The sequence below is a fragment of the Misgurnus anguillicaudatus genome, chromosome 6, assembly GCF_027580225.2.
Source record: "Misgurnus anguillicaudatus chromosome 6, ASM2758022v2, whole genome shotgun sequence".
NCBI classification, from domain to species: domain Eukaryota; kingdom Metazoa; phylum Chordata; class Actinopteri; order Cypriniformes; family Cobitidae; genus Misgurnus; species Misgurnus anguillicaudatus.
The window spans coordinates 238915-254321 of NC_073342.2; the positions used below are offsets into that span (position 1 = coordinate 238915).

General features: G+C 39.0%; 1 protein-coding gene across 4 annotated transcripts in view; it reads right to left on the reverse strand.

The window, feature by feature from the left end:
• LOC129435000 (beta-2-glycoprotein 1-like) overlaps nt 1–15407 on the reverse strand; it is a 178739-nt gene that overhangs the window by 128667 nt on the left and 34665 nt on the right. The gene's annotated exons all lie outside the window — the stretch shown is intronic.

The window sequence follows — 15407 nt, forward strand, 5'->3', positions numbered from 1 at the left end:
CAATCGTGTTCCCGTTCAACAGTAGCTAAGCATACGATTTAGATAAATGTATCTTCTTACCTGAAGATCATGTAAATGGCATATACGCAGTCTTCTGGCAAAAGCTGTGTTTTTAAATGTGTCATACATTTCTGAAAGTCATGACTGTTTAAATACACTTGGCATCACATGCATGATTTAAGGTAAAGTGACACTTTTTCGCGTCAATTCACAATCATTTAAATCATGCAGCTGTCATAGAGCCGACGCCAAACGATCACGCGAGCGAGGACGCGATACTGACGCGAGCGAAACTAATACGTTTACAATGTATTACATTGATGAAAAGGGGAATTAAACTTGTCGTGCCATATATCACTGAAATAAAAGAAAGGGATTAAAATATGTCTGAATCATATAATTCCTACCTGTATGTGAAAATGCACATTCTCCAGAGAGCTCGCGTTGATTCAAGCATTCAGAATATAAAATCCATTTGCAGTTTTGCGTCCGAAACCGCATACTGTATAGTGAATAAGATGAAGTTTTAGGATTTTAAAAATATGTATCCAGGATTCCGCTGTCCATATACGATACGAAGCTTGGGTGCCAGCCGATGGTGCTGCGTGCCCCACGGGCTCTATGCAGCAGAGTCTCAGGCTGTGGCCTCTTCTCCGGGCTTCTCTGCTCTCCGTCTTTCTCAGCTCTTCGCTGTATTGTGGCTCTTAAAGGAACACCGATTCTCTGAAAAGCTCTTTTAAATTCCATTTTGCCATTTTAACATTAAAACTACATCCCGCCATTGTTATTCAAACTTTTCCACGGAGCAATAGCCTGTTAGCTTAGCTTCTAAAGATGGCTGCCGCTATCTTTACATTCTGTCTAAAAAACACGTTTGAACGTAAAGGCTGCCCTCTACTGGTAAAGGCTAATGACATTTTTTATTTTTTACACAGGTTTTAATTGGACATTTTAAAGTGAAAATAACATAATATAGACATGTTACTGCAATGTTTTTTTATCTTGGGCATCTTCACATTGGAGTAAAGAGTTCATATAAAATTTTTGGTTAATAAATGTTACAGACATATTGAGATTTGAACTACTTCCTGTTTTGGCGGCGTTGACGCACATTTAGTTTGGGCTGTGGCGCGCAAACGCTTCCGAAAATCAAAAATCCTTCTAGTAACTTTTGTGAGGCTCGGTCCAAGGATCGCGTACGTGGAATTTCATGAAGTTTGGACAAAATTTGTGACCTGTGAAACTTTTTTAAGGTTTTGTGTTCTTTCCAATATGGCGGCCGAACGACATGGATCTGTGACTTCATCCTCTCAAGCAACTTACACCGGTACTGCCCGAACATTTTAAAGTTTGAACGGTGTCTCTGCGTCAAACGGTCTGGTCGCTAGAGCTGACACAAAAAATCTACCCGGGAATAATAATAATAATAATAATAATAATAATAATAATAAGAATAATAAAACTTAAGAAGAACAATAAGTGTGCTTTTGCAAGCACACTTAATAAAACTTAAGAAGAACAATAAGTGTGCTTTTGCAAGCACACTTAACTAATGAGTTTTTGCAAAAAGTCTTTCATTGTCTTATAACACATAATGACACACATCTTCGCCACCTATTGGTGTATTTATGTAAAATTAAGAAATGGTCACTGAACGAATCAGTGAACGAGACTGAACGAATCATTTTGGTGAACGAACTGAAAATGAACGAGTCACCTAAATGAACGAAAATTTCCATCACTATTATTTCAGTACGCGGTCGGATTGAACCATTAAGCGGAGACTATTTGATAGAAAGTGTGGATTAAGGATGTTTAAAATCTCTAGCCTGGTGGTCAGTACTTGAATGGATAAAATCAGCACATTTGCAAAGGTTTTACAGTTGGTTGGGTTGGGTTGCTTTATCTCCATATGGCAATATATCATAAATAAAATTTAGAAGGGTAACTTTGCAGTATCACATTTTATATTTCCTACTATTAGATGTCTATTAGATTTCCATATTAATAGACGAGAGTATTCAACTTGAATATATAAATATCCTCACAACATTATTATTTCTCAAAACTTTGACAAAAATTATTTTCAAATGAACTGTATTCTTACAGTTATTCAAAGATGCACACATTATTCCAGATATGATTTTAATATTAGACGAGATTATATAACGGCAATGAACGTCTCATATCCACATATAAATTAACATTACAGCATAATGAAATTAATAAAAAGACAAGGAAGCAGAATTGGCATGTAAATTGTATTATTATTAGCGGTAAAAAAGCAATATTACTGAAATAAACTCTGAGGTAATGCGCCAAACACTTTAAAATAAATAAGCAATAACCGTGGAAAAAACATTATTAGGCTATCTCTCAAAACTTTATATGACAAAATTATATTTAAAGGAAATATTTCTTACAGTTATTCAAAGATGCACAAATTATTCCATATTACTCACGTTGATGAGCACATTCATCTCTGGTCTCGCTCTGTTATGTATTAGCTGATTGAGGTGTGCATCTACGTCTTTCAACCAGGTATCATTTTGTATAGTTACTCATTTAGGAAAATTAGCCATGATTTTATAACTTTATTATTATTATGAAAAAAATTTTTTTTTTGCAAATTGATTACGATTTTTATTAGCCTACCCTAGTTTTACTACAAATAGGCTACGAAACATTTTTTTTACCACGGAGGGCCGGTGGTATACGAAATTTCCCCGTAGATTTTTTGGTCCCACTCCGCCCCTGGTTGTAGGTTACATCCAGAGGTGGTTTGAAATCCTTTTCAAATCGCATTTCCATAAATCCATTTCAGTCTGACCGTACTGATTACATTTGTGTAGCTTCCTGATAGAGAGGCTGCAAATAGCACACTTCATGTGTTTCATCGGTTTCAAAGAAGTGAAAAAATTTAGCATATTTCATATTAATGTACTAAAGAACAAAAAAAATTTAGACTTATAGGATGCATTAATAGGTGTGTACGACTTCACTTCACGAGGCGCTGCAAGAAACAACAAGTGGATGACGACAGTGTAACGCGAGAGTGATTTGAAATCAGCCTCCTCTGCAAGATTTCTCACTCTGTCGCTGATGGCGCTGCGTCCATTAATTGTATATAGCAGGACAATTTATCTCCTACTTCTCAGCATGAGAAATACAAGGTGTGGCGTGTAACTGTGTGAACTGACCGAAATGCATGTGTCTCATGGTGAATAGGTGAGACTTGAGAGCCCTGATAGATGTACTTCCACTCACATACCCAACAACTGCTGAACAACGCCGACACACAGACCTTGTCTTTTCCACCACTCTCTCACCTGTACTACTGTAACTGACTGGAAAACCAAAGTTTTCCCAAAGTTACGATCTTAAAGTGCCCATCTTATGACTGCTTTTCCACAAGTTAAATAGGTGTATGAGTTCCATAAAGCATGTTTCAAAAGTTGTTTGCTCGAAATAGCTTGTATGAAAAGATTGTTACCCATCTCTAGGAGCCTCTTTTTCAGCCCTGCTGAAAAAAACAGCATCACACCAGCATGAACCAGCATGGGAATTATGCTGGTCTATGCTAGTTAAGCTGGTGCTAATACTGGTTTGGTGCTGGTTTAGCTGGTGCTAATGCTGGTGCTGATGCTGGTTTGTTGCTGGTTTAGCTGGTGTTCACTAGCAAACCAGCACCAAAACACAATGCTGCTGGTCTTGCTGGTATGCTGTTTTTTTTCAGCAGGGAGGGCATTTCAGATTGTGCTGTTTTGAGCTAGTCATTACATATTTATGAGCTGCTGCTCCTTTGATCACGCCCCACTACTAACGTCATGTGCACGTGCATAGTGATATCATGAGCAGTACAGACCATACTGTGTTATTATTTTATATATTATTATTATTATTGACGGTTTATGTTGCCAACAGACAAATTATGCAGAAAAGTATCACTAATATGTACACTCCAGGAGAAGAAACTCATGACACACAATGATTCCAGAGTCAATTGTGATGTAGCAGTCTCAACAATAAACTCATTTTCCCTGGACAATGCTAACATATTCCCATTATAAAACATTTTCAAACGCATTATTTTCGCAAATTACAGAAATTAAGATCCGGCGGGGGATGTATACTGCTTGTGGACCGCGTGCAAATTGCTAGAAGCTAGCGGGAGGTCCAGACTGTAAAGTTATAAGAGGCTCGGGGGTTAGCCTCGTCAGAAAAGCCGGGGCGGTGTGTCAAACTCATCATGACACACAAAGATTCCAGCGTAAATTGTGATGTAGCAGTCTCAACAATACACTAATTTTCCCTGGACAATACTAACATATTCCCGTTATAAAACATTTTCAAATGCATTATTTTCGCAAATTACAGAAATAAAGACCCGGCGGGTGATGTATACTGCTTGTGGACCGCGTGCTAATTGCTAGAAGCTAGCGGGAGGTCCGGACCGTAAAGTTATAAGAGGCTCGGGGGTTAGCCTCGTCAGAAAAGCCGGGGCGGTAAGGCCCGGTCTCGGTTAGTTTGGCATAAAACTTTTAGTTTGGCAAAGCACTATTACTTAGTTCTTGTAGAATTGTAAAATAAAGCCGTTCAATTTTTTTTAACTTTCGAAACCACGCTGTAAACTATCTAAACAATTTTAACATCACTATACATTTAAAAGGTATAATTTCAGGATTAGCATCAATGTATGATCTCTGTTTTGAGATACAGATGCTCTAGCTCAAAAATGTAGTATTTTGTGACAGAAGATGACAACATGCAAAATATAACGTGACTTCTTACCTTTTGTGTTGATACAACGATCGCGAATCGAATCCAGTCTGTTTCAGATGTGTGAATGATCCATGAAAGTCCAATAAAATACATCCAATGACCCTTTTTGTCCACAAATGCATATAATCCGTGAAATATAGATAGATCTGTTGTTTACATCAGATTTCGCATGAACGTCTTATCGCCTACAATCTGATGACTATTTGTGTTGTAACACACTGTATATAAGATTACTCCGGGTTCCAATAACCACGCGTTAAAACTTTGTTTTTAAAAGTAGGCGTAGGCTCAAGTGAAATCAGTTGTGTTTCCGGTTTCACGCTGAACAGATCGTGCATCGGAGCTCCGTCGAGTTCTTCATCTAAAAGCCTTTTTTTTACTATCTTATTCCTATTTATATATTAAGTTTTACCTAGGAATACTTTACCGTGAGGATTATTGAGCAGTACTACCACGTGAAACTATTTATCACTAATAAACACCCACAGTGTTAGCATATAGCCCGCTAGCTTCAACAAACGCTGCCGACTGAAGCTAGCATTTTCCGATCTAATGGCGGATTCATCTGATATATGCTTTTCTGACCTGTCCTCGCCTGAGCGGGAAGCTACGAAGGAGTTGATCGGTTTGAGCAGATCCAACGCGAGCTACAGCGCCCACTTCACCATGTCTCCGGACGTCCACAAGCGACCGAGGAATGCGACAAACGAGTACTCCACGCGATGCAGCTTTACGGACCGTAAGCGAGTGAACGGAGACGCCATTGCCCAACATGAAAGCGATCGGGAAGCTGTGGAGGAGCCGCTGCCCGGCCTTCGCAGATTCAGCATGCCCAACATCACCCTGGACCCAGACGTTCGCAGGCGACTGAGGCGTACCACAACCAAACCCCCAACGCGATGCAGCTCCGCGGAGCGCGTTCGGGTAAACAAAGACGCCATCGCCCAGCATGAAAGCGGTAAGACTCCGCTTGTTATTGTAACATGTACTACTTGCTACATGTATAGTTTAGCTTCTGCCGTTAGCATAGATGGGTTTACATGCACTAAGTGTATTGAAGTATTAAGATTAACTGAGAAGGTTGCTGAACTAGAATCGCGCATCCGAACGCTAGTTGAGGATAGCAAAACCGCTAACGTTACTGTTGTAAATACTGTATCGAGCGAAAAGACTAATGGCTCGGTTCCGACATCAGATGCTAATGTAAACATTACAAACAATGTATCGAGCGCACATAGTGTTCCGACATCAGATGCTAATGTAAACATTATAAATACTGTATCGAGCGCGCATAGTGTTTATCATAATACACATGGCTCGGTTCCGACATCAGAGTCAAGTCGGCGGTCTAACTGGGTGACTGTCAGGCGGCATAGTCATATACGGCGTCCATCTAAGACCCATAACGTTACGGTACTTTCTAACAGATTCGATCCCCTAAGGAATACACTAGCTGAAACACCTGTTAAAAGTGCCCTGGTCATTGGAGATTCTATACTCAGGAACACTAACATTGAGGCACCAAACACCCTAGTCGACTGTATACCGGGAGCCAGAACGTCTGACATTAGATCCAAACTTAAAGTGCTGGCTAATGCTAAACGGAAGTTTTCTAAGATTGTTATTCACGCCGGAACAAATGACACCAGACTCCGACAGTCGGAAATCACCAAAGATAATATTAAGGAGATGTGTGAAATTGCAAAAACAATGTCAGACAATGTAATATGCTCTGGTCCCCTCCCCGCCTACCGGGGAGATGAAACACATAGTAGATTAGAGTCTCTAAATGGCTGGATGTCAAAGTGGTGCCCTCAGCATAATGTAGGGTTTATAGACAATTGGAAGCATTTCTGGGGTAGACCATTTCTCCTAACCCGAGATGGCCTTCATCCGACATCAGAAGGAAGTGCTATACTCACCAGAAATCTGATTAATATTCTTAATTCTGATATAGTATGACTATCCAGGGCCCAGGTCAGGAAACAGACGGATCAGCTTAACTGTCCGTCTGTTAGCTGGCATGATATGTCTAGATCACATATATCCCAGAACTTCGAGTCGATCTTACCAGAATATCAACACATTTCAACTGTATCTGTTCCCCGAACAAGCAAATACAGAGCACCGCTTGCCACATCACGTACAAATTTGACCAACATAAAATTAGAAAACAATACATTACAAGATGAACCTCGAATGTTAAAATTCGGCCTTCTTAACATTAGATCGCTTACCAATAAAGAACCTATTGTTAATGAAATAATTAATGACCAAAACTTAGATGCACTCTGTTTAACAGAAACCTGGCTTAAAGCAGACAACTACATTAGTTTAAACGAATCCACCCCACAAGACTATTATTATAAACACGAACCTAGGTTAAAGGGGAGAGGGGGTGGTGTAGCTACAATATACAACAAAATTTTTAAAGTAAACCAAAAATCTGAACTAAAATTTAAATCATTTGAACTAATGTTGTTAAATATGGAAATAACTGATCGTAACCACAAACAGCTCTCTTTTGCCTTAGCTACAATCTATAGACCTCCGGGCCACCATGCAGATTTCCTTAAAGAAATAGCAGATTTTCTGTCTGAGCTTGTAGTCACTGTAGATAAAGCTCTTATCGTTGGTGATTTTAATATTCATGTGGATAACCATAAAGATGCTTTAGGACGTGCGTTTATGGATGTTCTAAATTCTCTCAATATTAGACAAAACGTGACAGGGCCAACGCATACTCGTAAGCACACATTAGACTTAATTCTGTCACTCGGGCTTAATATTAATGACATCAAAATATCACCTCAGAGTGATGCAGTTTCTGACCATTACCTTGTGTCATACACTGTACTTCTAGATAGGATCACTCAATCCACAACATGCTACAGATTAGCCAGAACAATAATTTCCACCACTAAAGATAGCTTTATTAGCACTCTTCCAGACCTGTCCCAAATTAAACATGCAGATAACTGTGATGATCTAGATATTGTAATAGAAAACCTAAACAATGTCTGTTCTAACACATTGGATGCCGTTGCTCCCATTCGAAAAAAGAGAATCAAAGAAAAGCCGCCAGCTCCATGGTATGATCATCACACCGCAGCTCTTAAAAAGGCAACTAGGAAAATGGAAAGAAATTATAGAAGCACAAAATTAGAAGTATGGCGTGCAGCATGGAAAGATAGTGTTAAACACTACAGACAGGCTATTAAAACCGCCAGATCTACCTATCTTAGCAAGCTTATAAATGAGAATCAAAATAACCCTCGTTTCCTCTTTGGCACCGTTGCAAAACTGACTAGAAACAAAGAACAAACAGAAACCAATAGTAAACTCCAACACAATAGTAACGACTTCATGAACTTCTTTTCTAACAAAATTACGGCTATAAGGGAAAACATCGTAGCTACACAGGCAGCCACCACTCTACCCGTTAGTTCACTTAACACTAGACTACCACACGAACATCTTGATTCATTTAAACCTACTACAATAGAAGAGCTCTCTAAACTAGTAACGTCATCCAAATCATCGTCCTGTATATTAGACCCCGTTCCCACAAAACTACTTAAAGAGGTATTTCCTGTAGTGTCAACCCCGGTTCTAAATATCTTTAACTCATCGCTAGAAATAGGATACGTTCCAACATCTTTCAAACTAGCAGTTATTAAACCGCTGATTAAAAAACCACAGCTTGATCAGGGAGAGCTTAATAACTTTAGACCAATCTCAAATCTCCCTTTTTCTTTCGAAAATATTAGAAAAGGTAGTGGCAAGCCAGTTACGCACATTTTTGACAAATAATAGTACATATGAAAAGTTCCAATCAGGATTCAGGCCCCACCATAGCACAGAGACAGCGTTGCTTAGAGTTACAAATGACCTCCTATTAACATCCGATCGTGGTGAAATCTCAATTCTTATATTATTAGACCTTAGTGCAGCCTTTGACACAATAGATCATACAATCTTACTCAATAGACTAGAAAACTATGTTGGTATCAGTGGTCAGGCGCTAGCATGGTTTAGGTCGTATCTAACCAATCGCTATCACTTTGTTTATGTAAACGAGGAAGAGTCATATCACTCCCTGGTTAAATACGGTGTACCGCAGGGATCGGTTTTAGGTCCTATCCTGTTCTCGTTATACATGTTACCTCTAGGAGACATTATCAGGAAACATAACATAAGTTTTCACTGCTATGCGGATGATACCCAGCTTTACATCTCCTCACATCCCAGCGAAACACACACGTTTTCTAAGCTAACAGACTGCCTTAGCGATGTTAGTGACTGGATGGCACATAACTTTCTTAAGCTGAACTCCAATAAGACAGAGATACTTATTATTGAACCGAATCGCTACAAACATAATATGTCAGATTACACGTTGCACACAGATGGCTGCACTGTGGTGCCATCTTCCACGGTAAGGAACTTAGGTGTGATGTTCGACAGCAACTTATCCTTCGATAGTCATATCGCCAACGTCTGCCGTACAGCTTTCTTCCACCTTAGAAATATCTCGAAAATACGCCATATACTGTCTACATCTGACGCAGAGAAGCTTATCCATGCTTTTATGACCTCTAGAATAGACTATTGTAACTCGCTACTCGGGGGATGCCATGCAAATCAAGTAAACAAGCTTCAGCTAGTTCAAAACGCTTCCGCAAGGGTACTTACTCGATCTAAAAAGTACGACCACATAAGCCCAATTCTGGCATCTTTACACTGGCTACCAGTTAAATATCGCATACAATTTAAAATATCACTACTCACCTACAAAGCTTTAAATGGCCTAGCACCCTCATACCTTAGAGAATTACTATCAGAATACAATCCATCACGCACACTACGGTCACAAAATTCTGGTCTCTTGATTATCCCTAGACTATCAAAAGTGTCTAAAAGTGGAAGGTCATTTTCCTACTTAGCCCCTAAGCTCTGGAATGATTTACCAACCAATGTCCGAGAATCAGACACAGTCGATAATTTTAAATCTAGACTTAAAACTTTTCTCTTCAACAAAGCATTCGCATAATTTGTCTAGTAAAAGTACTTAACTCGAAATAGTTATATGTACCGAACAAAGCACTCGCGGTCATAAAACAGACCAACCAAATAAATAAATAAAAACCTTATCTTAACCTATAGTCGGATTGCGATTTTGGAACTTTCGTGTTCTTGTGAATAGTATGCCATACAAACCCGTTTGCCACTGATCGTGCATTAACGGCGTCAGTGGGGCATCCAGCCTTAGTCAAACGGGTTGGCACGTATGGTTGGGTTGGGCTTTTGGCGCTTTCTTTATATTGCGAATACTATGCCATACAGACCCGTTTGCCACTGAACCTGCATTAACGACGACAGTGGGGCTTCCAGCCTTAGTCAAACGGGTTGGCACGTATGGTCGGGTTGCGATTTTGGCGCTTTTTTGTGTCTTGTGAATAGTATGCCATACAGACCCGTTTGCCACTGAACCTGCATTAACGACGACAGTGGGGCCTCCAGCCTTAGTCAAACGGGTTGGCACGTATGGTCAGGTTGCGATGTTGGCGTTTTCTCATGATCTTGTAAATAGCATGCAATATAGACCCGTTTGCCACTGAACCTGCATTAACGACGACAGTGGGGTTACAGGCCTTAGTCAAACGGGTCGACAGGTTTCATTTTCTCTTTCTCTTAAAAATCAGAAGGTGACCCTTAGTTACCATATATACCGTCGCAGTGGGCCCCCAATTTGCAAAATCCTCAACTGTGGATAATATAATTATGCCGCAATAGTTAGTCTGTCTGAAACTAAGCTGATTAAACCACATCACTGTGTGACACTTGCATTACATGTGAACGGCCCCTACGCTAATATGATTTTGTTTTTCTCTCCCTGTCCTGTCCTCGACCCTGAGGACAATGGGACAAACAGACCCAGTTCCGGTAGATGTGAAAGTCGACTCACCTCTGATCTACTGGTCGTCCATCACTGTGATGCCCAGCTGATGCCTGACCAACGACCACCGGCAGAACCCGCTTAAACCCCGCTTAATCCCCGCTTAATCTCCTTATCCGTCTATATGTGTTTATATACATATATATCTCCCAAGGGTTTTTCCCTCCTAGGACTTTTTATTTTTTTTTCCTCAGCTCAACAACCCGGGGTTTTAGTTTTTTTCTCCTAGGGGGTTTTTTACCCCGGGGAGGTAGCCTGCTTGGGCTTAATTTAGCATCTTCTCCTAGACGTTACATTAGTAATACGCTCGTTCATAATGTCGAGTCATAGCCTCAGCAAATTTGACAGCTTATGCTATTGTGTATTATGTTGTGCTATCTGTCATTTTTCTGTGCTTTTACTGCTTCTATTAATGTAAAGCTGCTTTGAAACAATTGAGTATTGTGAAAAGCGCTATATAAATAAAATTGAATTGAATTGAATTGAATAATCCATAATATCCAAATAGCGCTGTTATTTCCGTGAGAAATGATGACAGCACAGAGGGTATCAGTGAAGTGACTGCTCTCTGTGCTCTCTAGCTACCTGGTGGGTGGAGACCTGCAAGTGGGGTGGTGGGCGGGAAAATTCAAACTGAATGTGACGAAACGGCTAGTTACGTCACTTCGGGGCTGAGTTTGAAACCGTGTAATCTGAGACTCAAGGCAGAGGACATTCAGAAACCTGTATCTCACTCATGCATGGGTGGATTTTTTTCCAAGTTTGTATGCGTGTGGGAGCATCAGAGACACAAATGAACACCCCAAAACCCAGAAAAAGTGAGTTTTCATAATATGGGCACTTTAAAGAGGCTGGTGGATCCTCTAACTCTTGTGGAACACCATCACTTGCCATACTTGCTGTCACTGCTATCTCTGACTCACTCACTCTACCGTCGACCCGAGAGAACTGCAGAACTGCAGAGTGCCACAGAATGTAGACGGGCTCTGATGGAGCGCATACATAGGGGGAGCCCGGCTGCATTGGCTCTAATCAGAGTTTCAGAGCTTTCAGAACAAATGATTAGTGCTGCATTAACACTGAAATCACTACTGAAAACTAATAGAGAAGAGCGATTAACTAATCAGTAGGTAATAGCATACTAATGTTTGGGTTAAGTAACAACTAGTTACATATAAACTACTGCAATGTTGAAAAATCCTGGTGAACAATACATTAACTCATTCACCGCCATTGACAAGTTATCTCGTCATTTATGAGTTCATATTTAACTAATAAAAATGCCTTTCTGGACGAATTTCAAAGTGAAAGTGTAATACCGCTTTTATCCACCAGATGGCGCCAAAACGAATTAATCAAAAACGGATGTTAAAAAGATTTTAAGATTTATTTTAAATGCCTTTATGTTTGATAGTCATTCTGAGTCTGATCTCTAACATAAATTCCTTTTTAAAAAACGCAATTTTTTAAGCTTTTTGCTCAAAATGTTGTATTTTTGAAGAGAAATATCCATATTTCAGTGGTTAAATTAAGTGGAAAAAGTAAATATATAATGAAACGTTTTTTCCCCATTTTGTTTGTTTGTTTGTTTGTTTATTGTTTGTATGAAAGCAGAGGGTGTGTTCTTTAATTTGATATAATTTGTATGCTTATATATTTATAGAAAATAATTTTTCCTGCAAAGAATTTTGTGAAAATTTTTTGAAAATCACAAAAATGCAGGTGGGCAACTTTTCTCAAAAAGGCTGGCGGTGAATGAGTTAACTAAGACTTATTTCAAGTAACTATGAATTAACTACATATTAACAGTCACAATACATAAAGTCTGATCCTGTAAACTTTTTCGGCGTGCGCATACTTTTTACTTTTTTGGCGTGCGTGTACTTTATGTAGGGATGGGAATTGATAAGAATTTAACGATTCAGATTTTATTATCGATGTTGCTTATCGGTCCGATTCCTTATTGATTCTCTTATCGATTCTCATTGGGTGAGGAAATAAGTACAAATTTGTATGTTTGTATTAACTCGCTTTAATATATGTTCAGAAGACACATAACAGAGTATACACAAATTATGTGTAGCAACCTCAGAACAAACTTAAAAGTAGGTGAGCTACTTCTTAAAGTGAAGTCCAGGGACCTATAGCCTAGGGCAGTGTTTCTCAACCAGTAAATATGTGATAGGACAAACAGAACTAGACTGACATAAAACATGCAACTTTTGGTCATGCATGCATTTGTTATTTTCTTTTGAAAAGACATGATGCTAGACAAAATACAGCAAATTAACCTACCGAAATGCAGAGGCATCTACTGTGGCAAACGGATGCAAACCCTTTATCACTTTACTGCTTGGCAGAGGTGGACACTACTTGAGTATTTTAGTTTCATTTTCCAAGCATCTGTGCAAGAGTGTTGTCTTGGGAAAACAAATTACTTAACTTTACTAAAAAATGTTCACTACATTCTAAAGCATAGAATCATACTGGGTATTCGTTTTATATTGCATATTAAAACTGATTTAATACACAATTACATAAAAATTGTGTACTTTTACTTTTCTTGAGTAAAAGTACAAAAGTACTTTTTACTTAAGTAAAAGTAAAAAAAATATAGCTGCAAGCAGCGATTGCCGAGGTTTAATCGTTTAGGACCTTGACACACAGTTTGAATGATAAAACCCAACCCGCATGTCTGTATAATGTTCTATGGTTCTGGTCAGCGCAGCTGTGTTAAATGTGCTATATAAATAAACTTTACTTACTTACTTACTTACTTACTTTGGCTTCTTGTAAGTTTGAAGCACTTAATCAAGTCCCAATTTCATTGTCATTCAGATTTGAAGATATAACTGTTCAGGATTGCAGTATAGCACCATCTAGTGGTCAAGTGGTGCAATGTTTGCATGAGACTCAGATTATGCACATAAATATATGTCCAAAGTTTGGCGTCAAAAGCTAACTCCTGTACTGCTTTGAAGCCAATCTAATAAAAGTGGCTCGACCCACGATCAGTTGAGGGTACTCGCCAATACCAATGCTCCAAAAGGCTTCTTTGTTAGTTAGAATTATATAAACTAGCCCACATTTTATTACAATATTTATATTTTAAATTATAACCACTTGGAATTGCATTATAGCGCCACCTAGTGGTCAAGCTCTGTAATATTTTGTTTGTAACCCAGATTGGACCCATACATGTGTACAAAATTTGGTATTGGTAGCTCATTTTTGTCCAGATTTATAGGCAAATAAATGTGTGGCTCCGCCCTCAATTGTCATTTGCGTGTGTTTGCCAGTAACAATTCACCAAATGCTGCTTGTATGTTTAAATCATATAAACTAGCCCACATTTCTTTACAGCATTTACATTTGAAGATATATAACCACTTGGAATTGTGTTATAGCACCACCTAGTGGTCAAGTGGTGCAATGTTTGCATGTGACCCAGACTGAGCCCATACATTTGTGTACCAAGTTTGGTATTGATAGCTCAATCCTGTCCTGATTTATTGCCAAATAAATGTGTGGCTCTGCTCACAATGAACATTTGGGGTGCTTGCCAATACCAATGCGCCAAAAAGCTACTTGTAAGTTTGAATCATATAAATTAACCCACTTACATTTACAACATTTGGATTTGAAGATATAACCATTTGGAATTGTGTTATAGCACCACCTAGTGGTCAAGCAGTGCAACGTTTTTATCTGACCCAGATTGGGCCCACACATATGTTTACCAAGTTTAGTATTGATAGCTCATTCCTGTCCTGATTTATAGCCAAATAAATGTTTGACTCCGCCCACATTGGTCATTTGGGCGTGCTTGCCAATAACAATTGATCAAATGCTGCTTGCAAGTTTGATCATATAAACTATTTGAATATGTAACCACTTGGAATTGCATTATAGCGCCACCTAGTGGTTAAGCTCTGCAATATGTTGCATATGAGCTCAGCCTGGGCCCATACAGAAGTGTAGAACGTTTTGTGTTAATATCTCATTCCTTTGATAAATTATAGCCATTTAAGTATAAGTGGCCATGCCCCTTTTAACGTTTGGGCATGGTGTTGCGTCGTCAAGACTAAAGTTCAAATTTTTTTTGATAATAATTATTATTCAGTGTCTAAAGAATATTTCAGCAGTAGATTGGTTGCAATCGGTCAAAAAGCCTAGGACTAGTTTGCGAAAGTAGATATCAGCCATGTTGCTAAATATATAACAAATGATTTGACTGAGACAAGTGGTTCATGAGGCAAGTTATTCAAAATTAGGAGATCTATGCATTGATATGAAAAGTGTGTTTATATCTAAAATACTGCGTAATACACAATCACATAAATACTGAAAAAATGTGATAGCGCCCCCATGTGGCCGATTGTTTTCATTCTTTGTACAGACATTCAGGGCCAAGAGTAAAGCATGCCCGCAGAGTTTCGTTCCGATAGGCCTCCGTTAACCTTGTCAAATAGCTGCTTTTATTTGATTGGTCGATGGCGACCATGTTTTTTGGTAGACACAAATGACCTTTTAGTCGTTCAAAGTACCTTGGACAAAGACCACACGTGCCAAATCTCAAGTCAATCGGTCCAAAATTTATGTGTGAGGATTTGCAGGACAGATGAACCCAAATGCAGACGATGTCGGGGAAAACAGAAAACACTTT